The sequence below is a fragment of the Carcharhinus amblyrhynchos genome, unplaced genomic scaffold, assembly GCF_965287045.1.
Source record: "Carcharhinus amblyrhynchos unplaced genomic scaffold, sCarAmb.v2.hapA scaffold_38, whole genome shotgun sequence".
Lineage (NCBI taxonomy): Eukaryota > Metazoa > Chordata > Chondrichthyes > Carcharhiniformes > Carcharhinidae > Carcharhinus > Carcharhinus amblyrhynchos.
The window spans coordinates 3,510,291-3,535,907 of NW_027649779.1; the positions used below are offsets into that span (position 1 = coordinate 3,510,291).

General features: G+C 42.7%; 14 non-coding genes across 14 annotated transcripts; 10 read left to right on the plus strand and 4 right to left on the minus strand.

Moving 5' to 3' along the window:
- The first annotated feature begins 499 nt into the window (after positions 1–499).
- On the plus strand, positions 500–570 carry trnag-gcc (transfer RNA glycine (anticodon GCC)). The gene has a single exon. It is a non-coding gene; the product is annotated as a tRNA-Gly (tRNA).
- Positions 571–984: 414 nt separating this feature from the next.
- Positions 985–1,059, plus strand: trnan-guu (transfer RNA asparagine (anticodon GUU)). Its single transcript has one exon. It is a non-coding gene; the product is annotated as a tRNA-Asn (tRNA).
- Positions 1,060–2,859: 1,800 nt separating this feature from the next.
- Positions 2,860–2,933, plus strand: trnan-guu (transfer RNA asparagine (anticodon GUU)). Its single transcript has one exon. It is a non-coding gene; the product is annotated as a tRNA-Asn (tRNA).
- A 563-nt stretch (positions 2,934–3,496) lies between these two features.
- On the plus strand, positions 3,497–3,569 carry trnae-uuc (transfer RNA glutamic acid (anticodon UUC)). The gene has a single exon. It is a non-coding gene; the product is annotated as a tRNA-Glu (tRNA).
- Positions 3,570–3,984: 415 nt separating this feature from the next.
- On the plus strand, positions 3,985–4,057 carry trnav-cac (transfer RNA valine (anticodon CAC)). The gene has a single exon. It is a non-coding gene; the product is annotated as a tRNA-Val (tRNA).
- A 1,283-nt stretch (positions 4,058–5,340) lies between these two features.
- trnae-uuc (transfer RNA glutamic acid (anticodon UUC)) lies at positions 5,341–5,412 on the plus strand. The gene has a single exon. It is a non-coding gene; the product is annotated as a tRNA-Glu (tRNA).
- Positions 5,413–5,834: 422 nt separating this feature from the next.
- Positions 5,835–5,907, plus strand: trnav-aac (transfer RNA valine (anticodon AAC)). Its single transcript has one exon. It is a non-coding gene; the product is annotated as a tRNA-Val (tRNA).
- A 2,654-nt stretch (positions 5,908–8,561) lies between these two features.
- trnae-cuc (transfer RNA glutamic acid (anticodon CUC)) lies at positions 8,562–8,633 on the plus strand. The gene has a single exon. It is a non-coding gene; the product is annotated as a tRNA-Glu (tRNA).
- A 2,136-nt stretch (positions 8,634–10,769) lies between these two features.
- On the minus strand, positions 10,770–10,842 carry trnaf-gaa (transfer RNA phenylalanine (anticodon GAA)). The gene has a single exon. It is a non-coding gene; the product is annotated as a tRNA-Phe (tRNA).
- A 957-nt stretch (positions 10,843–11,799) lies between these two features.
- trnag-gcc (transfer RNA glycine (anticodon GCC)) lies at positions 11,800–11,870 on the plus strand. The gene has a single exon. It is a non-coding gene; the product is annotated as a tRNA-Gly (tRNA).
- A 430-nt stretch (positions 11,871–12,300) lies between these two features.
- trnan-guu (transfer RNA asparagine (anticodon GUU)) lies at positions 12,301–12,374 on the plus strand. The gene has a single exon. It is a non-coding gene; the product is annotated as a tRNA-Asn (tRNA).
- Positions 12,375–14,631: 2,257 nt separating this feature from the next.
- Positions 14,632–14,703, minus strand: trnae-uuc (transfer RNA glutamic acid (anticodon UUC)). Its single transcript has one exon. It is a non-coding gene; the product is annotated as a tRNA-Glu (tRNA).
- A 1,496-nt stretch (positions 14,704–16,199) lies between these two features.
- Positions 16,200–16,272, minus strand: trnak-cuu (transfer RNA lysine (anticodon CUU)). The gene has a single exon. It is a non-coding gene; the product is annotated as a tRNA-Lys (tRNA).
- A 6,673-nt stretch (positions 16,273–22,945) lies between these two features.
- Positions 22,946–23,027, minus strand: trnap-agg (transfer RNA proline (anticodon AGG)). The gene has a single exon. It is a non-coding gene; the product is annotated as a tRNA-Pro (tRNA).
- Positions 23,028–25,617: the final 2,590 nt, after the last annotated feature.

Here is a 25,617-nt window from a genome sequence, read left to right on the forward strand (position 1 = left end):
GCCCTATTTTTTTAACTCATTCCGAGCTAACTTGTAACCCTATACAGGTGCCATCAAGTCTTGAAAGTGGAAGTTTGGCCTGGTGTCGCACTGGGTACCAGCTTTGAAGAAATGAAGCAACTTAAAGCATTTGCAGAATGGCATGATGTGTATTGTCGTGATATGAGTTGAGTGTAAGAGGCAGTGTGCAAATGATTTGAACACGTTTTGAGCGTGTTTGGACTGATGTGGAGAAAGCAGAGGCATATTTGGGAGAAAGAGGCTGTGTGAGAGGGGAATTGTTGCAGAGTGCTTGTGTTTTGGAGGAAGGTTGAAAGTTTGAGATGCGGTTGTGAATGAAAGGAAGGTGTTGAACAGCACGAGAGGCTTGTGCGATGTTGCGTGTGAGATTTGAGTGAGAGCATTTGTGGGCATTTGGGAAATGAGAGGACAAAGTAAGAAAACTACAATGCTGCTGAGTGTGAAGAGAGAGCATGTGGGGGTAGTAGTAGCAAGCGCAGCATTGGTGGTTCAGTGGTAGAATTCTCGCCTGCCACGCGGGAGGCCCGGGTTTGATTCCCAGCCAATGCAAAGCTTCTTCTTTCTCCGTTCACTCTGTATATTGAAGCGAATCTCCTGCCAAAATTGGGGGAAAGCAAGGGAAATATTAATTCATGGAAGTAAATCCTGAGGGAAATGGAACACAATATTCGGAAGGTGGTGCAGTTGTGAATGGTGTTAATGATGATTGAGTGGAAAGTATTGGAAATTTGGGCTACTGGTGGTTAGTTCCCTTCCTGCCTGTGATAAGAGACATGGATGTATTTTACCTGCCCGTTCACAGGAGAAACACTCGACAGCAGTGCTGCAGGATCAAGAGAACTAAAGAGACTTGTATAGAATTGTAAACAGTGCGGTCATGTTGCAGTTCTGGAACAGGTTTTCAGAAATAGAATTGTGGTCATTGACACACTAGTTTAGAATATATTTAACTGCTGTGTCTCAGTCTCTGTGGCGCAATTGGTCAGCGCGTTCGGCTGTTAACCGTAAAGGTTGGTGGTTCGAGACCACCCAGGGACGGATTTTTGCTATTTTTCTCACTATCAGCATTCACGGGTAAACAGTTGCCTGCTTCAACTCATTGAAAAGTCTGGAACTACGAGAGAGAATTTGGCAGTGTACAAGCGGAGACATTGTATATACCTCTGATTCTGTGTGTGCCCTTGTATCTTTCGAGTTACGAGGATCTCAAAATGTCTGCGCCTGAATCTTGGTGTATCTGAATCTAGTGTGCCCCTGCATCTATATGTGTCCCTGAATCTGTGTATGCCCCCTTGTATCTCTGTGGGCTCCAATACCTGTGTGTGTGTGTGTGTGTGTGTGTGTGTGTGTGTGTGTGTGTGTGTGTGTGTGTGTGTGTGTGTGTGTGTGTGTGTGTCCCTGTAAATGTCTGATTCTTTGTGCCTTTTTTAAGACTAAACCGTGAAAATGTCTGATAAACGAATTGCAGAGGGCAGCAATGTTTACCCACTAAGATTCTGAATTTGATTAACGTCTGATAACTGCATCGAATGTACAATTTGAAGTTTCAAATCATCCCAACTTCAATCTCCAGAAATTATCTCCCAATGGGAAATGAAGAACACGATTTATCTGCGGTGCCTGGTTATAAAAAGGGCGAATACGTCAGCCGAGATCCTTCTATAAGCTCCAATCTCGGGACAATATCGTTCAATATTTATATTTCAGTTACCGGTTCGCAGACTCGCAAGCACAGCGCCTGCAGTCTCTGTGGTCCGCCAGCAGATGGCGGTGATGTATCATTTTTATCACAAGGTTAGTGCAGCAGGTTTGAGGAGATATTTGAGGACAATTTATTTCCCTGTTTCCATGGAAAGGGAACAATCAGTAAAGCAATGGCATTAATATCTCTGTCAGTAAGATTCACAGGGAAATCTGGCCGAAGGATAGTGAATTTAATACTTGCCTTCATATTTACCTTCCGGCTAGTGAACATGTCGATTACCAGCTAATTATTGCATAACCTTACATTTTAGTGATTTAAAGATTTGTCCATTTTATCATCCAGACATTATCAAATAATATTTCCTCATAATTGGACACATGTCTCTTTTTCGCTGGATTTTCCATTCCTCGGCCCTCATTTTTTTCCTTAGTCCGTTCAGAAATCCAGCCGAACCCTGCCTCTATAATATGTTCTGTGTATATGTAAATATAGTTCCTTGTTATAATTTTTAACTTCAGCACAATTCGAGCCCTAACTCACTCTGATCTATAACACAATTTCATCCACACAATTATATTGCACTTTTTAGTTAATATCCATCTATTCTTCTCACTCGCTCTTTGTTCGATTCCATCTATTAGACACATTTGATAGAAAAACAATTAGTGAGAAAGTGTCTGCTTTATTAGTGATACACGGGTGTGTTCAGTAGTGCATGACATAGAGCCGAGCACAATAATATCTGAGATGGAGCCTAATGTAACGTAAGTGAACTCTTGACTAAGTAATAATAGTCCAGAGACGATGACTTGTAGCATTTATCATGACATGTCTATATGTATTAATAAATGAAGCGGCATGTAATGTAGTGTACACAGTTGCAAAGTCTATTGCAATAATGATTCAAATGAGTCAAACGCAGTATATAAAGAGACATGGCCTAGTGCATTACTGTACAAGACTGCACCAAATGTGTGATTGTCGTGAACACTGCCATGAACAGTTATAAATGAGACAAGGTTAATTGTAGCCCTGATAGAAGCAAAGCCCAGTGCATGAATAAAAAAATTAAACTTCAGATTGCGTGATCATTGGTCCCAAACTGGTTTAGAATATACTTTGCGGCTGTCTCAGTCTATGTGGCGCAATTGGTCAGCGCGTTCGGCTGTTAACCGAAAGGTTGGTGGTTCGAGACCACCCAGGGACGGAATTTTACTATTTCCTCACCATCAGCATTCACGGGTAAACAGTTGCCTGTTGGCAATGGGTCCGTGGGTGCCAATAAAAAATAGCTGTGAATTGTTTCCGGCTGTACTGTTATCTGGTATTACCAACATTATTTAATGACGATTGACTTCAAACATATTACATATAACATTATATATACATATACACATATATATATCTGTACACCATTACATATATATATCATTATATATATAAATGCTTCCATTATACCTTTAAACATATAAAAAAATTGAAAAATGAGCTTGTGGCTGAGCATTTGTTCCAATTCCATATTCCTGCTTCCATTCATTCCTGGATAGATCATAAATCTGTCAAACCCAAACTGAAATGTGTTCAATGATGGAACATCAGAACCCTCTGGAGTAGAGAATTCCCAAGATTCACGAGCCTTTGAGTGAAGCAATTTCTCCACATCTCAGTCCGAAATCATCAGCTCCTTATCCTGAGATTGTGTCCCCGTGTAGAAATAAAACAAAAGGCAGGTGGCGCATGGATAAATTAATATGTTATAATTAGTCAGCTTTCCTGGTGGTCCAGTGGTTAGGATTCGGCGTTTTCACCGCCACCGGCCCGGGTTCGATTCCCGGTCAGGGAATGTCGATTTTTTGCTGTACAACAATCCTGCGTTACTTTCCAGTCTGTACCAGTTCTGTCGGAATCAGTATCAGGGAGATTTCCTCTTTAGTATCTGAATTGGAAATGTCAGATTTAAAGAACAAAGAAAAAAGGGAGCGACAGGTTACAAAGAGCTGATGATACAAATGCTGAGATTATTCGAAGAAAGATGAAAATGATGCATTAATGAATGGGTAAAAATCATTGATCCCTTAGATATTTGCGAGACGAACGCTTTTAAATGTTGATGTTGGGGATAAGTTGTACAATCAGATTGAAAGTAACGGTTATCTTCCTGAATTCAGTGACATGGGCTCTCAGTCTAACCATCGGAACCTGCAGCAACACAGTTGAACATTGCAGACAGGCTGATTTGCTCCATTAGTTTTCCAGTTGTTTCTGTAGTGTAGTGGTTATCACGTTCGCCTCACACGCGAAAGGTCCCCGGTTCAAAACCGGGCAGAAACCATCATTAAGCTTGCTTATGTCGGGGAAGGGAAATTATTTGGTTTCAGTTTGTTGCTGCACATTATCCGAAACTCAGTGTTAAAGACATGTTATCATTTCTCTGATTTCATCCTCAAATACTTTCTGTGAAATAAGGTGCACTGACGGGGAAGTTCGATTTTGACACCGAGCATTTATTCGCATCTCGTTCAGTTTCCAACAGAATTTAATGGGTTTATAGGTGCAGACGAATATGGTTATTCACCATCAGAAATTTCTGATAGTAGTGTGTGCTCAAACAGTCAGATACAAGTAATACTGTAAGTGAACTAGAGGAAAAGGCGCACATTTCACAGAAGAATCACATGACGAAAACGACACTGCACACACTCCTGCATTCAATCTTACAAAAGCAGCAAGTATCAAAATTTAAATCCATTTCGTTCGCGTTGAGATTCGAACCCACACCTCCACGGAGACTGGAGGCTTAGACCGCTTGGCCACACAACCACATTGACCCATCTCAGAATCATATTATTTAATGGAAATGTTACTGAAATTCGTTTAACGAAATGGAGTTGGGAAAGGCCATCGGGAGGATTGAGCCTGATCCTTCTCTGAATCTGGTCAGCCTGAACTGTGTAACAAACAGAAATCATCTCACTTTAGAAACACAATGAGCTGCACTGAAGGGACACCATCATTTAAACTGTCCTTAAGCTCGTCGTTTCTTAATTTCCTGTTGCTCTGTTTTTTGAAGGGAAGTAGTGGGGGCGTGGAGGTGGCCTTCGCGTGATATTCGTCTCCATCGAGTATACACTGAAGGCTCTGAAGAAGATGTCTCAGCTTCTGAACTCTGGGGACTTACTGGGGGTGGGAGAACACTCTGACTGCCGGGTTCCGGAGTAACAAGGTAACACTGAGCTGGTGATGGCGGAACCCGGGTGTTCCAATGGTGCAACGCCATCGTTTTCACCACCATGGGCTCGATGACAAATGTCAAGTGTGGAAATAAGCAGAGTGCGGTTTTTCTTAATGAGAAACCTGCCTATTGTGTGACGGAAGAGAACGAAGAGAAAGGCTAAAATGACGATGATCCGCTGATTGGGAAAGTCACTGCCAGCTTCCCTGTTGGATCAGTGGTTTGGATTCTGCACTGTGGCCACAAGTTGATATCACTTGTGTGTGATATAAACATGACAATGTGAAGGAGAAACTTGTATTTGGTGAATAAAAAGACAGAAACAAAACAAAAGGCAGGTGGTTCATGGATAAATTAATATTTTATAGAGCGTTTACCAGTTTCACTGGTGGTCTAGTGGTTAGGATTCGGTGCTTTCACCGCCGCGGCCCGGGTTCGATTCCCGGTTAGGGAATGTAGATTTATTGCTGTACAACAATCCTGCGTTACTTCCCGGTCTGCACCTGTTCTGGCGGAATCAGTATCAGGGAGATTTCCTCTTTAGTATCTGAATTGGAAATGTTACATTTAAAGGACAAAGAAAAAAGGGAGCGACAGGTTACGAAGCGCTGATGATACAAAATGCGGATGTTTATTGGAAGAAAGATGAAAAAGATGCATTAATGCATGGGCAGAAATCATTGCCCCCTTAGATATTTGCCAGACGAACGCTTTTAAATGTTGATGTTGGGGATAAGTTGTACAATCAGATTGAAACTAACGGTTATCTTCCTGAATTCAGTGACATGGGCTCTCAGTCTAACCATCGGAACCTGCAGCAACACAGCCTAGTTGAACATTGCAGACAGGCAGATTCGCTATGTTACACTATCAGCTGTTTCTGTAGTGTAGTGGTTATCACGTTCGCCTAACACGCGAAAGGTCCCTGGTCCGAAACCGGGCAGAAACAGTCAATAAATTTTCTCGTGTGGTGGAAGAGAAAATTGTTTGATTTCAGTTTGTTGCTCAACATGAACCGAAGTTCGATGTTAAACACGTTATCGTTGATCTGATATCACCCTGAAATACTTTCTGTGAAATTATAAACACGTTATCTTGACGAAAAGACAGGGAAGTTCGATTTTGACACCGAGCATTTATCCGCATCTCGTTCAGTCTACAACAGAATTTAATGGGTTTATAGGTGCAGATTAATATGGTTAATCACCATCTGAAATACCTGATAGTAGTGTGCGCTCAAAAAGACAGATACAAGTGATATTGTAAGTGTACTCGGGGAAATGGCACACATTTCACAGAAGAATTTTTTTTAAATCGTTTTTCATCACTAAGAAACAGGAAAAACCGCTCAGACAGATGAGGGAATCGAGACTCAGTGCGGATCTACTGAACTTTCCTGTAACGGACCGAATTTATGTGCCTGAATGTTTCAATCCCATAATAAAAATGGTGATCAGTCCCTTTGCCTCCCGTTGAATTTCTCCCTGTGGTAAGAGACGTGGATTTATTTTACCTGCCCGTTCATAGGAGAAAGGGAATAACCAACACACTACAGCAGTGCTGCGGGATCAACGGAACTAAAGAGACTTGTATAGAGTTGTAAACAGTGCTGTCATGCTGCAGTTCTGGAATAGGATGCCAGAAATAGAATTGTGGTCATTGACCCACGACTTTAGCTTATACTGTCTCAGTCTTTGTGGCGCAATTGGTTAGAGCGTTTGGCTATTAACCGCCCAAAGGTTGGTGGTTCGAGAACCACCCAGGGACGCAATTTCACTACTTTCTCACCATCAGCATTCACAACGAACAGTTGCCTCTTGGCAATGGGTCCGTGGGTGCCCATAAGAAATAGCTGTCAATTGTTCCCGGCTGTGCTGTTATCTGGTGTTAGCAGCATTGTTTAATGACGATTGATTTCTATCGCATCACATGTGACAGAGCCCGCGCCGCCATCTTAAAAAAGCATTTTTCCTACACCTCCCTTGACCCGTGTCTATGCTTATGGTACCCCCATTGGAAACCAAATTCAGGGGAGAATTATTTAGGGGCAATTTGTTACTCCAATCAGCCTAACAGCACATCTTTGGGGTGTGGGAGGAAACTGGAGAACCCAGAGAAAACCCACGCAAGCACAGGGAGAATGCAAACTCCCACAGACACTGGCCCAAATCCATGTATCTGCACAGCTAGCAGTGATAGTCACTGAGCTGTTGTGTTGCCCATCTGCTGGTCCAGTTTTAAGCACACACTTCGACGCGAAGTACTAGGCCACTCTCGAAACATCCAAGAGCAGCCCACACACGACCCACCGTGTTCATGCCCCTCGTTAGACAACAAGGTGGGCCGATACACCTGCGGAGTAAAAGAGACAAAACATCAACACATGTAGCATTAGATTTCCAGTAATGTCCCGAGGCTCTGACCCTCATTTAAAACCGTCCCCTGTAACCCTCCATCCGTGTTTCACTCATGTTCCTATCTAAGTAAACCTTAAACAAGTCCAGCGTGCCTGCCTCCACCACCTTACTTGGTAGTGCATTCCATATCCCCACGACCCTCTGTGTGAGAAACCTCCCTCTAATATCCAAAACTGTACTTCTCCCCCCTCACCCTTAGCTCGCGACCCCTCGTGATATTTGTCTCCAATCTAGGAAAAAGCCTGCCTCTGTTTACTCTATCTATACCCTTCATTATTTTATACACCTCTATCAGACCCGCCCCCCCCCCTTAATCTCCGTCTTTCTAAGGAAAACAGCCCCAGTTTACCCAATCTTCCCTCATAACTCAGTCCTTCCAAACCAGGCATCATCCTGGTAAACCTCCTCTGCATTCTCTCCAGGGTCTCCACGTCCTTCCGGTAGTAAGGTGACCAGAACTGGACACAGTACTCCAAATGCTGTCTAACCAACATTCTGTACAACTGTAGCATTAGACACCAGCTCTTATACTCTATACCCCTTTCTATAAAGGTTAGCATTCTGTAAGCTTTCTTTGCCACTTTCTCCACCTGTGTTTCCACCTTCGGAGACTTGTGCACTTGCACTCCCAGGTCCCTCTGCATTTTTATACTCTTAATTGGTCTACCCTTTATCATGTAACTCCCCTCTACATTATTCCTTCCAAAATGCATCACCTCGCATTTATCAGGATTAAATTCCATCTGTCATCTATCTGCCCAGTATACCAGCCTATCTATATCCTGCTGTGTCACCTGATAATCCTCCTCGCTATCCGCCAATCCTGCCATCTTTGTGCCATCTGCAAACACTTATGACTTAACGACTTGTCCCCGTTACCCTCCGTGATGAAAGCCTGCCGTGTTTTATCTTCCAAGTTTCACAGGAGCCACAGTGATGAGGTTGGTGGGTTTTGGAAATTGAAAGTGCCGCATAAGCAGTTTGCGGGACTATTTCACCTCACTGTCCATTTCCTGTTCCAGCTAACATGAATCACTGCTTTCATTGGCTGAAACAGTCATTTGTGTGTGAAATAAACGTTACAATGTGAAAGATAAACTTGCATTTGGTGAATAAGAAGTCCGAAATACAATAAAAAGCAGGTGATTCATGGATAAATGAACATTTTAAAGAGCTTATACCAGCTTCCCTGGTGGTCTAGTGGTTAGGATTCAGCGCTCTCACCGCCGCGGCCCGGGTTCGATTCCCGGTTAGGGAATGTAGATTTATTGCTGTGCAACAATCCTGCGTTACTTCCCGGACTGCAACTATCAGAATCAATATTCGGCAGATTTCCTTGTTTGCGTCTGAATTGGAAAAGTCACATGTAAAGAACCAAAAAAGAAAATAAGAGAGAGGGCTGATGACACAAAATGCTGATACGGGTTAAAATCTGGCTGTTAATGGGGGAAAGTTTGTTGTTTCTACCGACACAAATATCTCGCAGATCTGGGTCCAAATCTCTGATTCAATGATAAGAAAACATTTACTTAAATGAAATAGTAAACTTTCCCACCTCCAGTGAAGTGGAGGCAGTTTTCACTCAGAAACCAGTAACTGTGAGTTTAACAATGTGGGAAGGAGAAAGACTCAGTTTGAGCGGTGACATTGCGGGAGGAATGGAGAGCTGGAGTTCACCCAGAAAAACAGCAAAGTTTAAAATCAATGGTGTCCAACGTTGGATGGTCCATTAACGGTGATAGAACATAGAACATAGAACATAGAACATTACAGCGCGGAACAGGCCCTTCGGCCCACAATGTTGCGCCGACCAGTCTTATTTTAAAAAAAAACATTGACCCACTAATCTAAACCAATCCCTTTTCGTCCATAAACCTACCCACCAATCTCTTAAACGCCCCCAAACTAGGCGCATTTACAACTGCAGCAGGCAGGGCATTCCAGTCCCTCACCACCCTCTGGGTAAAGAACCTGCCCCTGACATCCGTCCTATAACTACCACCCCTTAATTTAAAGCCATGCCCCCTCGTGCTAGCTTTCTCCATCCGAGGAAACAGGCTATCACCATCCACCCTATCTAAACCTCTAATCATCTTATATGTTTCTATAAGATCCCCTCTTAGCCGCCTTCTTTCCAGTGAAAACAACCCCAAATCCCTCAGTCTCTCCTCATAGGACCTCCCCTGCATACCAGGCAACATCCTGGTAAACCTCCTCTGCACCCTCTCCAAAGCCTCCACATCCTTCCTGTAATGTGGGGACCAGAACTGCACACAGTACTCCAAGTGCGGCCGCACCAGAGTTGTGTACAGTTGCAACATGACGCTGCGACTCCTAAATTCAATCCCCCTACCAATAAACGCCAAGACACCGTACGCCTTCTTAACAACCTTATCTACTTGATTCCCAACTTTCAGGGATCTATGTACACATACACCTAGATCCCTCTGCACCTCCACTCTATTCAAAGTCCCCCCGTTAGCCCTATACTCAACACATCTGTTATTCCTACCGAAATGGATTACCTCACACTTCTCCGCATTAAACTCCATCCGCCACCTCGCGGCCCAGCTCTGCAACCTGTCCAAGTCACCCTGCAAACTTCGACACCCTTCCTCACAATCTAATTTAATGTTATTCAGCAGAATCACCACAGGATGGTTTATCACAGATTGATGCTAAAACTTTGAATGGAGTGAACTGCAGTAACATTGAATGCAGTGGAAAGGGCAGCACGGTAGCACAGTGATTAGCACTGATGTCTCACAGCGCCAGGGACTCAGGTCCTCGGGTCACCGTCTGTGCAGAGTTTGCACGTTCTCCCCGTGCCTCCGTGGGTTTCCTCCGGGTGTTCCCGTTTCCGATTCAAAGATGCGTGTTTTAGTTTGATTGGCCATGCTAAATTGATTCTAGTGTCAGAGGGATTTGAAAGGTAAATATGTGGGTTTACGAGGAATAGGGCGTGGGTGGGATTGTTGTGGGTGCGGACTCGATGGGCCGAATGACCTCCTTCTGGAGGAATCGAAAGAGGTAATGCAAATATACATTGTTTTGGATGAAACTAAATGTATTTTCACTGCCATGTAAAAGCGGACCTGACATCTGCACTGAAATGTGATGAGGTTGGAAAAACTCAGGACGTTACATGGCATGTGTGCATAAGGAAACAAAGATAAACCTTCACCTCCATCACCTTTCATTAACATTGGGAATGTTTAGAAATAGAGGAAGTTTTTTAAAAAGCGAAATCCAACAAGGTGGAAATATAACAGCATCTCGCAGGGTGGAAATTGCGATGGGTATTTGGTCTGTTGCAGCTTGTGTGAACTGATGTTTGAAGACAGTGCGAGACAAAATGCAGTGCAATTAGCAGAGAAAACCAGCAATGGGATCCTGCCGAAACCCGGGATTGAACCAGGGACCTTTAGATCTTCAGTCTAACGCTCTCCCAACTGAGCTATTTCGGCTGACTGGTAACGTAGTAGCTTCCGTCTCCCAAATATCTAAGAGAGCAATGATTTCTGCCTATTCGTTTATGCATCATTTTCAGGTGTTGATCTGATTTGCTTTAAACGTCATGAATTTTTTTTCTCGAACATGTTATTCCAAAACTTTAATGCAGTGGGAAACATCATTATTCATTTTGACAGGAGGAACCAGCAAAGACAGTGTAATATCAATTGCTGTGGGCAAAAGATGGGCTTCTGGAGCCAGTCTAGTTGTTTCTCCAGTAAACCGGGTCTGCTTGCACTGAGTCATCACCGTGTTTCTGTAGTGTGGTGGTTATCACAAGGTCCAGGTTAATTCTGTAAATATCTGGTTAGAACGAGGAATGATGGGAAGTGTACAGCTTTAGCTAGAAAATGCAATTCCATCATCTTAATTCTTGATCAGTTAATACAGACTCAGTTTGCAATCCTGTTATTATATCATGATGTGGAGATGCCAGTGTTGGATTGAAGTGGGTACAGAAAGCATTCTCACAACACCAGGTTAAAGTAAAACAGAACAATTTGAATTACGAGCTTTTGGAGCGCTGCTCCTTCATCAGAGTGTTTAACTCGGCACTCAGAAATTCACTGTGTGTGTGTGCTCTCGAAAGGGGCCAATTGTACACACTGCTTTACTCCAGCAAATTGTTCAGTTGGTAATGTTTCTGTTCGTTGTTCTTGACGAAAACGACACAGAACACAAACCTGCATTCAATCTGAGCTGTGAGACCAAAACGCAAATCCACTTTGGCAGCGGTGGGATTCGAACCCACACCTACAAAGAGACTGGAAGAGGCTTGCGCGATGTTGCGTATGAGATTTGAGTGAGAGCATTTGTGAGCATTTGGGGAACGAAAGGACAAAGTGAGGAAATTACAATGCTGCTGAGTGTGAAGGCAGAGAGAGCATGTGGGGGGAGGACTAACAAGAGCAGCATTGGTGGTTCAGTGGTAGAATTCTCGCCTGCCACGCGGGAGGCCCGGGTTCGATTTCCGGCCAACGCAAAGCTTCTGCTTTCTCCGTTCACTCTCTATATTGAAGCGAATCTCCTGCCAAAATTGGGGGGAAACCAGGGAAATATTAAGCCTTGGAACTAAATCCTGAGGGAAATGGATCACAATATCCAAAAGGAGGTGCAGTTTTGAATGGTGTCATTGATGATTGAGTGGAAAGTATTGGATCGTTGGGCGACTGGTGGTCAGTTCCCTTCCCTCCCGTTGAATTCCTGCCTGTGAAAAGAGACGTAGATTCATTTTACCTGCCCGTTCATAGGAGAAACACACCACAGCAGTGCTGCAGGATCAACGGAACTAAAGAGACTTGTATAGAATTGTAAACAGTGCGGTCATGCTGCAGTTCTGGAACAGGTTTTCAGAAATAGAATTGTGGTCATTGACACACTAGTTTAGAATATATGTAACTCCTGCTGTCTCAGTCTCTGTGGCGCAATTGGTCAGCGCGTTCGGCTGTTAACCGAAAGGTTGGTGGTTCGAGACCACCCAGGGACGGAATTTTACTATTTTCTCACAATCAACATTCACGGGTAAACAGTTGCCTGCTTCAACTCATTGAAAAGTCTGGAATTACGAGAGAGAGTTTGGTAGTGCACAAGCTGAGACATTGTGTGTACCTCTGATTCTGTGTGTACCCTTATATCTTTCGAGTTACGAGGATCTCTATATGTCTGCGCCTGAATCTTGGTGTATCTGAATCTAGTGTGCCCCTACATCTATATGTGTCCCTGAATCTGTGTATGCCCCCCTGTTTCTCTGTAGGCTCCAGTGTGTGTGTGTGTGTGTGTGTGTCTGTGTGTGTCCCTGTAAATGTCTGATTCTTTGTGCCTTTTTTAAGACTAAACCGTGAAAATGTCTGACAAACAATTGCAGAGGGCAGCAATGTTTACCCACGAAGATTCTGAATTTGATTAACGTCTGGTAACTGCATCGAATATACAATTTGAAGTTTCAAATAATCCCAACTTCAATCTCCAGACATTATCTCCCAATGGGAAATGAAGAACACGATTTATCTGCGGTGCCTGGTTATAAAAAGGGCGAATACGCCAGCCGAGAGCCTTCTATAAACTCCAATCTCGGACAATATCGTTCAATATTCATATTTCAGCAACCGGTTCGCAGACTCACAAGCACCAGCGCCTGCAGTTACAGTGGTCCGCCAGCAGATGGTGGTGTTGTATCACTTTAATCACAAGGTTAGTGCAGCAGGTTTGAAGAATAATTATTTCCCTTTTTCCATGGAAAGGGAACAATTAGTAATGCAATGGCGTTAATATCTCTGTGAGTAACATTCACAGGGAAATCTGGCCAAGGATAGCGAATTTAATACTTGCCTTCCGGCTAGTGAACATGCCGATTACAAGCTAATTATCGTGTAACCTTGCATTTAATGATTTAAAGATTTGTCTATTCTCTCATCCAGACATTATCAAATAATATTTCATTATAATTGGACACATATCTACTTTTCGCTGGATTTTCTATTCCTTGGTGCTCATTTTTTTCCCTTAGTCCGTTTAGAAATCCAGCCGAACCTTGCCTCTATGTTATGTTCTGTGTATATTTAAAATGTAGTTGCTTGTTATAATTTTTGACTTCAGCACAATTCGAGCCCTAACTCACTTTGATCTGTAACACAGGCTGTAAATTGCATGAGAGTCTCAAAATGACTAACTGTGCACTGATTTGAGTTATTAGCTCATTATACCAATCTCACTGTCGAATGCTGACACGGGATTTTATTCAGTGTAATCGCAGACAATCCAATTTTCTGTTCCGAGCTGCAATCTGACTCTGAATGTAACTCAATGGGAGTTTGGGGCTAGTATTTCATGGACATTATCATCTCAGTATCCATCATAATTTCCAATGCCCACCGCATCCCCCCCCCCGCCACACCCCAATCCCTCCACACCCCCAACCCCTCCCTCCCGCCCACCTCTCCCTCCCCCGCCTCCCGCCTCCACCCCCCACAAACGCTACACCACCCCCCCACCCGCCCCCGCACCCCCCCCCCCCACCTCGCCCCGGCCCCAGACCAACACCATTTATTAATCTCGATTCCACGTCTTCAATTCACCATCATTAGTTTTAATATTTATCAATGAGTTGCAGCGATGGAGGCTGAGAGGGCGGGGCTAAATACGCGGGGGTTCAGTGAGGTTTCAGAACTGGTGGAGTCACCAACTCCCACCCACTTTGACACGGTGCTACTCCATTCTGGAACGGGATTGATGATAAACTGTCAGCTAAACAGAACATTATACTCACCATGTAATCAGTTTCTGGAGGTGAATGTATCTGAAAGCAAAGGAAGGGAATATCATTTACTGCAGGTGATAGAATGACTGTGTGACTATATCTGTAGTGACAGTGACCTGGGATGAAGCAATGGAGACAGTAATGATGATCAATGAGATACAAATCTCAGATATCACAGCAGAACTGTGAAAAGCTCATGTTGTTCAGCAGATTTCCCACAAGAAGCTATAGAAGAGTCAGAGGCTACGAATGATCTTTGAATGTGGTGAGCTACAGTGAAATGTAGTGGAGTAGAATGTATTATCATTCATTTTGATAGAGGAAGCAACAAGGGGAATGAAATTATAAATTGCCGGGATTGGGCCAATGGGTTTATTTTGTTTCTCCAGGTAGTTCAAACTGACACAATGATCGCTCCTGTTTTCCATCAGGAAGGAATTTCAGCCCCTCCTAAATCTTGTGCTGGTCGGCAGCAATAAAATCTACATTCCCTGACCGGGAATCGAACCCGGGCCGCGGTGGTGAAAGCGCCGAATCCTAACCACTAGACCACCAGGGAAGATGCGAAGAGCAACCTTAATCTGACCGATACATTGCAGCGTTTTTCAAATTCTCCAGGACGGCTTGTCGAGGGAAAAAAAAATTGTTTTGATAGAACAGGAATGACTCCTTCAGCCAACAGCAAATTACTGCAGATGCCGGAACTTAAAAAAAAAACTTAAAATGCTGGAAAATCTCACCAGGCATGACGGCATCCCTGGAGAGAGAATGTAAGACAACCTGGAGGGAGTGCAGAGGAGGTTTACTAGGCTGATACCGGAGTTGAGGGGATTGAGCTATGAGGAGAGGCTGAATAAACTAGGCTTGTACTCGTTAGAGTTTAGAAGAATGAGGGGAGATCTCATTGAGACGTATAAGATGATGAATGGGATGGATAGGATAGAGGTGGAGAGACTCTTCCCGCTCAAAAAAGACAGTAGGACTAGGGGGCACAGCCTCAAGATAAGGGGGAGGCGGTTTAGAACGGAGTTGAGGAGGAACTTCTTCACTCAAAGGGTGGTGAATCTCTGGAATTCTCTGCCCGTTGAAGTGGTGGAGGCTGCCTCGCTAAATATTTTTAAGAAGCGGGTTGATGGGTTCTTGATAAGAGAGGGGATTAAGGGTTATGGGGAGAGGGCGGGAAAGTGGAACTGAGCCACGACAGATCAGCCATGATCTTATTGAATGGCGGGGCAGGCTCGAAGGGCTAGATGGCCTACTCCTGCTCCTATTTCTTATGTTCTTATGTTCTTATGTAATTGGGTCTAAACTGCCCTCTGATTGGCCCAACAACATAGTTAGTTCAGTGGGAAATAGGGATGGACAACAAATACTGACAATGAAATCTATATTGTGTTAGCAGCATTTTATGAAAGAATTAATAATTTTCATTTTGTTTCATTTCATGTCAGACAGGGTGACATATTCGGGGCTCTTATTATTTAAAACCTCAGCCCTTTAACTATTGAGACAGTTATGGTTCAGTCAGAGAAAAGTGATCCACTGTGATCCAAAACAAGGAATTTTAGTTGCTGCAAATCCCACCTCAAAACGGAAAATGTTGGAAGATTCATCAGTTTCAACAGCTTCTGTGGAGGGAAAGAGAGGGAATGATACAGGTTGCTGACCTTTGACCCTAACTGGAAGAAATTGATGATTTAATGGTTTACAAACAAGTACAGAGTCAAGGAAAGTAGAGAGGGAGAGGAGGAAAGAACAAATAGTCTTTTGATAAGATGGAAGGCTGGAGTGATTGAATTACAATGGAGATGATTGTTGTTTCCACTGACACAATCTCGCAGATCTGGGTTTAAATCTCATAATAAATGAGAACAAAATCTCTCGCTGAGTTCAGCGCTAAACTCACCGCCTTCCAGTGATCCGGGGCAGTTTTCATTCACAACGGTGAGATGAACAACGTAGAAAGGAGAGAGAGAGTCAGTTTCAGCCTTGACACTTCTGGGGGAATGGAGATCTGGAATTCACCCAGGAATGAGTCAAAGTTTAATTAAAAAACGCCCAGCGTGGGGCTCGAACCCACGACCCTGAGATTAAGAGTCTCATGCTCTACCGACTGAGCTGGCCGGGCACATGCACTATTGGTCTTTCCGTAACCTAAAATGCATGGAGAGAATATGGCTTTTCTATTTGGTGTCTCAGTTTGCTCAGATTTCAACGTTTACATTGAATCCCCAAAGTTTCTATCCATCCCTCTCAGTCATCAATTACATCAATCACATCTTTCAATTCTTAGCTTCACCTTTCCCAAGCATTCCAAAATCCTCTTACATCATTCACCGTATTTTTCCTTTGTTCTTAATAATTTAGCCGGGGGAGGGGCCGGGGGGAAACCCTCTCAAGATTTTCATGTCACACTGTTCCCCTATTTCAAATTTTTCAATAAGATCATCTCTGATTATTCTAAACTCCAGAGCGAACAGACTCATGCCACTGAATGTCTCCTCTCAGGAGAAACACAGAAATCAATCGCCCCACAGCGTCTGTGAAGGGAACAACATCTAAATCTTTCGGCTGGATGAACTGGCCTCGGAGCTGGAGAAGTCAGAGTTGTAACACTAACGATAAACTCTGAGGAACATACATGTCAGATACACAACATACATGTCAGATACACACACAGCGCTCATGTCAAATCATATCACTTTCAAGTTGCATCTTTTAACTTCCTGCTCTCCACCTCAGACATTTCCCCATTCATCAAAAATCTCCGACCTCAAACCCCATCCTGCTCCTCAATCCACTGAAAATGTTACTCGTACCGCAATGCGCTGTTAGCATTTGGCTCCATAACTCAGTGGTAAGAGCACTGGTCTTGTAAACCAACAGTCGCGAGTTCAATTCTTGCTGGAGCTTCCACGCAAAGTTTAGCTAACATAAACTGTAGGAAAAAGCAGTGGACTTGTATCATAACTGAAATGAGGCAGTAATATTCCAGCTTTTAAGAAAGTTCACCGTTAGGAAAAGTGAGAGGAGGACAAACGGAAGAGAGGGCTTGGATCTCTCTTAACGCCCCAACTTCTATGGGCCTCCAGAAGGTTCTCGGTTTGAAGAAGATCACCTAGTTACGAGGGCCAGCGCATCCTTTGAAATAATTCTCATGGAAATATAAACAACGTTGAGTTAGGTCCATTATATGAGATTAAAAGTGATAATTTGTGACAGGTGAATGGCAGAGTTCAGGAAATTTCAGCCACTCCCACTCAAAATTGGATTTGCGTTTCATAACGCCACCGAATGTACAAATACACGTGTTAAATATACATCTCCAATCTCGAGTCACTATCTCCCACGGGAAAGAGAAATAGAATTCCTGTGCAGTGACTGCTGATAAAATGGCAAACTGACCAGCCGAGCTCCTGTTGGAAAACTTCAATCCCGACAATTTTGTCCAATACCCACACTTGAGCAACTGGTTGCCAAGTGCAGACATCCAGCTACTGAATGCAGACACATGAGACCAGCGCTGCGAGTCGCCAGCAGATGGTGAAACTGGATCACTATAATCATGTTTGCAGTGAAAAAGGTTTTCAGAGTTTTTTTTTAAGGGTAGGAAAAAGTGAATAAAAAGTCGTTTACATATTTTTCCAGTAACTTACGGCGTGGAATGGTTATGAATAGAATACTTACTTTGTTATTCCTGCTAATAAAGATGTCTGTTTTCGGCTAATCATTCCATTACATTCTATTTTATTATTTTAAATACTTGTTCAGAATTCATTTAAAAAATATTCATAACTGAAGATAAATCTATTTTTGCCCGAATTTTTCAACAATTATTTACTTTTCAGACCCTTCACAAACAAAGACCAACCTTGCTTATGTTCTGTTCTGTGGGGAAGATTTGCAACCACCTTTGCCAAATAATCCATTCATCCATGAATCTCTACTCCAATCTGTTCAATTCACCATTGCTAAATCCAATAATGAATACTGTGCAAAGCGGGCAGGACTGTTTGGGCTGAGTGTCGAGCTGAATGGGAGGGTGGGGGTGTGGTGAGGTGGGGTGGAATTGTGAAGAGAGTTCACGGGAGTTGAGTTTTGAGATTCATTTCATTGAGGGAGTTGTGTTGCTGCTGAAGTGAAATGCAAACATTCGCTCAAGTTAAGAGAATGGTACAAAACTGGAGGTCAACATGATGTCCAGGCTGGTTCATTAGTATTAGCTGATTTGAATCCGGATTTTTTCTGGACTCAATTCATTTTTTTTATTTGTTTTTACAATTTCAATACACGTTTTAATCAGAAATGGTGACACAAAATATGTCTACACTGTGTATGTTTCACTGAGATATTGTTTTGTGCAGAGCACGAGATAATCACCCTGTTCTAACGAAAAAAAATGTTTATTCTGTAAGTAATTTCACAATTGCAGTAAATGGAGATCTGGTCACATTCTTTAGATCCTCTCTGAATTGTGTCTGGGTCACTGCGTAAATGTATGTATTGGTGCAGCAACTCAGAAGTTGGAGCATAAATCCTAATTCCTGCACAAATGCAGGAATATAGAAATGAATTAAGTTTACATTATATAATCGTTGACAAAAGGAGTGGATAAGTAAGACTGACCATAGTAGGATAAAATTTCCTGATCGAGCAAACAGTAAGATAATGGATTTTTTTCTCTTCACTGTCTCTGGGTCCTTTGAACTATCCATACGCTTGTGGCTCTGAAGTCTCTTGCGGAATTTGGTCGACCCTAGAATGTGTTTAATGGTGAAAGCATTCAGCAACAGAATCAACAAAAAAGGAACGAATGGTGTTAAAATATAATGCAGATTTTCAACTGCTCCCCATACTGCAGAATAGTGGGCATCAGAGCCTACAAAACAAAAATGGGGAGTATTCTGAATCGCATATCTATCACCATACATGAAATACCAGAAAATGTTCTTTACACTGAACAGCACACTCACAGTTCCGAGAACTACTGTTGCAGTTTTCTCAGTGCAGTACTTTATTTTCAGCTTCTGACAAGTAATAGCCACAAATCGATCAAAGGTGAAAGAGACAATGAACCAGACAGAGCAATCAGTGACTGCATAAAGCAGCACAGCATGGATATTACATATTTTAATATGGTAAATGACTAAAAATTCAAACTTAATGAGAATTTGCCTCAGTATGACATCGATGATAACGACCAGTAGATCCGCTGCTGACATGGAAATGAGGTAACGTATCACACTTTTGGAAAGACCACACTTCCCTCGTGACAGGATAAGAATCGTCAATACATTCACTGTAAGGAAGAGAAACACAATTTACTCGTATTTTAGACTGAGCACAAGAGAAGCAATCTCTCAGGATCCTCGGGAACAGCTGAAACATTTTTATTAAATCCACCTCAGAATAGGCTGAGTTCACCTATTCTGCTCGAGACAAAGTTCACAGCAGAAAAGCCCCGCAATGATGTAGCAAGAAGCCACATTCACCAGATAATAAAGTCTCCAATTTGCTGCCTTCTTCAGATTTGTATATGGGGGACGCAATGGTGCCAGGAGGTTTGGAGCAAATATTTCTGGTCTGGATGACTCTGCTTTGATTGTGTTGAAGGCTGTGCAGTTGTAGATGTTGAATCAGCTGATTTGGAATTGGCTGTGAATCATAATACTGGAAATCATGTTACATAACGACAACCGTAAAGTGGAAAGAGTGAAAGTGAATGTCAGGTAGTGTGAGGAAAGCTGTGTGGCAAGGAAAAATGTTTCCAGTGCATTCACAGCTACAAACATGAAAGTTACACAGAATAATATCAATAACTGGGTAACATAGACAAGGACAATGAACACAGAGAAATATGACTTACCAGTGACACCAACTACAGCAAGGAACGGGTAGTAAATCCTTTGAATGTCGTAAATTACCCAAAGAATACGAAGCTCAAGTGGTATAATCCAGAACATGGCTCTGAAATTCAATGATCGCTGGCTGTACTAGAGACCACTCCCAGTTAAACAATATTGCGCACACTGTGAAAATTCCTATTTATAAATCTTCTAATGTCCCCGTTGAAACAATTAAACCGTGTGCTGAGGGACATGAATCGCAGTCTCTGAACAAACAAGATGACTTCATCTTTTCTTGTAAATTACATGGTTATTGTCCCTTTTATGCATGTTAAAAAATCCGAATGAAGGCAAACATTTTGGTTCATGCACCTTGGCAAAAAAAAGGAACATTGATTAACAATGTGTTGCTGAACTGAAGAGAGTTGAAACCGTTGTGAGTATTGCTGTCACACATTATCAGCCTATCCGTTTTCCAACAGATCTCTGAAGACAGATAAGTCAACACCGGGGACAAAATAGTGAGGCTGAAATCATTTTGTTTGTAAGAACACACAACAGAATGGTTGTCAATAAATACTTACATATTAAATGTTCTTCAGTTGAAACACATGAACTGTTTGGTGTTTCCATGCATTCGTGGAAGGCAGAGATGGGCTGAAGGTTATCACTGGGAAAACTGAAGGGGAATTGTTAAAAAAAAATCATTTCTCCAAAGAGGGTTATTAGAAAATAGAATATTTAAAATAAATAAGTGCGCAAATGTCTATGATATTTCTTAGACATAGAACCATAGATTTCCTACAGTTCAGAAGAAAGGTAATCTTGGCCCACCGAGTCTGCATCCCACCCAGGTCCTCTGCTCTGCCCTATCCCCATTAGCCCCACACATTTTCCATGGCTAATCCACATACTCAAAGGGGAAATAACGGGCAATTTTGCATGGTCAATCCAACTAATATGATCTGTTGTAATATAAATGAGGGACGGGTCTTGTGCAGTAATACAGAGAAGGAGCCGAATGCACCAGATATCGATACAGCACCTGTACTAATATGAATGCAGACTGGGTCCAGTTCAGTCATTACTGAGAGAGTGTATACAGTATGTTATTAACCAGCGTGGTGTTTTCTCATATACACAGAGACATGACATACTCAGTTTTGACAAAGACAAGGTCTTTGTGAAGGATACAATGTGAAGGATAAACTTGCATTTGGTGAATAAAAAGTCCGAAATGCAGTAAAAAGCAGGTGATTCATGGATAAATCAACATTTTAAAATACTTGTACCAGCTTCCCTGGTGGTCTAGTGGTTAGGATTCGGCGCTCGCAGTACGGTCGCCTGGGATCGACTCCCGGTCAGGGAATGTAGAATTTATTACAATAATCCTGCGTTACTTCTCGGTCTGCACCTGTCAGAATCAATATTAGGGAGATTTCTTTGTTTGTGTCTGAAATTGGAAAAGTCACATGTAAAGAATCAGAAAGAAATTAAGAGAGCGATAGGCGAGAAAATGCTGATACGGGTTAAAATCTGGCTGTTAATGGGGGAAAAATTATTGTTTCTACCGACACAAATATCTCGCAGATCTGGGTCCAAATCTCTGCTTCAATGACAAGAAAACTTTTAATTGAATGAAATAGGAATTCCTCCCACCTCCAGTGAAGTGGCGGCAGTTTTCACTCAGGAACCAGTAAGTGTGAGTTTAACAATGTGGGAAGGAGAAAGACTCAGTTTGAGCGGTGACATTGCGGGAGGAATGGAGAGCTGGAGTTCACCCAGAAAAGCAGCAAAGTTTAAAATCAATGGCGCCCAATGTTGGATGGTCCATTAACGGTGATAATTTAATGTTATTCAGCAGAATCACCACAGGATGGTGTATCACAGATTGATGCTGAAGCTTTGAATGGAGTGAACTGCAGTAACCTTGAATGCAGTAGAAAGGGCAGCACGGTAGCACAGTGATTAGCACTGATGCCTCACAGCGCCAGGGACTCAGGTCCTCAGGTCACTGTCTGTGTGGAGTTTGCACGTTCTCCCCGTGCCTCCGTGGGCTTCCTCCGGGTGTTCCGGTTTGCGTGTCAAAGATGTGTGGGTTAGTTTGATTGGCTATGCCAAATTAATTCTAATGTCAAAGGGATTAGAAGGGTAAATCTGTGGGTTTACGGGGAATAGGGCGTGGGTGGGATTGATGCGGGTGCGGACTCGATGGGCCGAATGGCCTCCTTGTGGAGGACTCAAAAGAGGTAATGCAAATATACATTGTTTTGGATGAAACAGCAGGTCAACTAAATGTATTTTCACTGCCATGTAAAAGCGGACCTGACATCTGCACTGAAATGTGATGAAGTTGGAATAACTCAGGACGTTACATGGCATGTGTGCATAAGGAAACAAAGATAAACCTTCACCTCCATCACCTTTCATTAACATTGGGAATGTTTAGAAATAGAGGAAGTTTTTAGAAAGTAAAATCCAACGAGCAGGAAATAGAACAATACCTGGCAGGGTGGAAATTGCGATGGGTATTTGGCCTGTTGCAGCTTGTACGAATTGGTGTTTGAAAACAGTGCGAGACATCATACAGGTCCCATTTGCAGACAGCACAGAAAACCAGCAGGAGGGTCCTGCTGAAACGCGGGATTGGACCAGGGACCTTTAGGTTTATCAGTCTGACGCTCTCCCAACTAAGCTATTTCGGCCGTTTGGTCGGCTGGAAGCTTCCGTCTCCCAAATATCTAAGGGAGCAATGATCCTTCATCTGAGTGTTTAACGCGGCAGCCAGCAATTCACTGTGTGTGTGCGCTCTCGAAAGGGGCCACTTGCACACACTGCTTCACCCCAGCAAATTGTTAAGTTGGTAATGTTTCTGTTCGTTGTTCTTGACGAAAATGACACCGTACACATTCGTGCATTCAATCTGAGCTGTGAGACCAAAACTCAAATCCATTTTGGCAGCGGTGGGATTCGAACCCACGCCTCCAAAGTGATTAGAACCCTAATCCAACGCCTTAGACCACTCGGCCATGCTACCACGTGCAGTAGTTCCACCATCATGTTATTTGATGATAATGTTACTGAAATTCATTAAAAGCCATGGAGCTTGGAAAGGATATCAGGAAGATTGAGCCTGCTCCTTCACTGATTCAGGTAAGTCTGAACTTAGCAACAAACAGAAATCATCTCACATCAGAAACACAAGGAGCTGCACACAGTAACATGCAGTGAAGGGCCGGCATCATTTAAACTGTCCTTAACCACGTCTCTTCCCAATTTCTGCCAGAAATGACAAGATAACCGCCTGTCGGATTTGCTCAGAGTCTGCAATTCAGGACACGAGGCGCGATTATATTTTATATGTTCATCCAGGGAACAACTCACATGTGTTTTCACAGTTTGGATGGGAGCAATAAATTTTCAATTTCAGACCAGTAATCCGAACAGCAGGGAAAGAGTCAAACTCTAACCACCAGACCAGCAGCTTACAGCGTGTTTTAGAATTTACTTCATCCACGCTGCTTTTGTTACTTTAATTTTGACACCAGGCCACTTTCATCGCAAACAGATTTCTCCCGCAAAATGGCAGCTTCTGATTCAACCATGATGTTTTCAGCCAATGAAAACATTCCGTGGACACTCCGACAGTTCGAAACTGAACACAAATATTTCTAAATGTTTTTCAATGCAGATGAGGGAACAGTTTCATTATTCAGTGTCAATATAAAGGGTGAAATCTGACTCATTAGCACACAGATTTTACATTGCAACATCTCAATCGTTAGTACTTTGCAGTCTATCACTGTCCTTCCCTTTCTGTGTTTGTTCTTGAACTGTTCTACATGTGAAATTTCCAGCTCTGATGGAATCTTGCAAATGTCACTCGGCTGATTTTAATCGATTTGCTTTCGATCGGAGAGTAAATCAGATCATTATTAATGGTTTGCTGAGATCAAATAATCTTATTTTCCTCGGCGGGAATTGAAACTACGCATCACTGGGGAAGTGCTGAACACAAACCACTGGACTACCAGTGAACATCGCTCGACAATCACCAGGCAAGACAGTTCCCTTCCTGTTGGCGAACACTTCAGTGGTCACGGGCATTCAGCCTCTGATCTTCGGGTAAGCGTTCTCCAAGACGGCCTTCACGACACACGACAGCGCAGAGTCGCTGAGCAGAGACTGATAGCCAAGTTCCGCACACATGAGGACGGTCTCAACAGGGATCTTGAGTTCATGTCGCACTATCTGTAACCCCCGTGACTTGCCTGGGTTTGCAAAACCTCACTCACTGTGCTGTCTGGAGACAATACACATCTCTTTAACCTGTGATCAGTGCTCCTTCCACACACACTGTCGGCCACTTTAGGACTCGAACAGCAGGTTAGGTGTAAAGATTCGCATTCTAATCAGTAATCTCTAAACTGTCTGTGCTTTATATGCTCTGTCCGAGGCCAGAACTCTCCATTCACCTGACGAAGAGGGAGTCCACTCGAAATGTTGTGAGTTTACTATCAAATAAATCGGTTGGACTAAAACCTGGTGTTGTCAGGCTTTTTACTGTGTTATCCTAAAAAGGCAGGGATGAAGGTGTCTTTACATAGATGGGTCACTGGGTGGCGCAGTGGCTCTTTCACTGAACAGCCTTTAGTTCAACCACATTCCACACATGACAGCGGGAACATGCCTGTCTGGGAAAGGGGGCAACCTTATAATAGGGAAAATGGAGCCGAGTGAATGGGTTTTTGAGAGCGGAATTAAGCCAAGGCAGAGGCAGTTATTTTTTTTATTTAAAATTTATTTAAAAATTCAGACAATATTTTACAACGAATTTTTTTTTAAGTTAGAAAAGTGAACATAACGATCGAGCTTCACATTGAGAGCAGAACAAATGCACAGGGAATCCGTCAATATTTGTACATCTGCTACATACACCACAAAGAGAATACAGTCCTTAATAGAAAGATGAATTAACAGATGTGAATAAGGAATGAGAAAAGTTTCTTATGTATACATGAAATTTAAACTACGGGAAAACTATTAACCACAGTTGCATTATAACAAAAAAAAAGTCTCGTATTTTTCACACTGGAAACTGATATAACGTCTACGATTGTCTCAGTTACAGATTCAGAATGATAAAATGAGAGAATAGAATAACCGAGAGCAGATATTGCATTTGTGTCAGAGAGAGATCTTGATAATCAGCCCAGAGTCAAAAAATTCAACTCATCACTTGATCTGTAAAATAAAGACACAACAATGAAGCAGATGTTCCTGATGTTGGGGCATTAATATTGGAGTTTTTATTCATGGAATGTTGTCATTGGCTGAACACACCACGGTTGAACCAGAATCTGTCATTTTGCAGGAGAAAGCTATTTCTGTGAAAATGGCCTGGTGTGAAAACTAAACTAACAAATACAGCGCGGATAAAGTAAATTCTAAAACATGCTGGTGGGTAAGCTCGTGGTTAGAGTATGTATTTTTCGCTGCTGTTTAGATTTCAGGTCTGAAATTGAAGATTTATTGCTCTCATCCAAACTCTGAAAACAAATGTGAGTTATTGCCTGGATGAACATATAAAACATAATTTTGCCTCGAGTCCTGGAGTGCAGATCCTG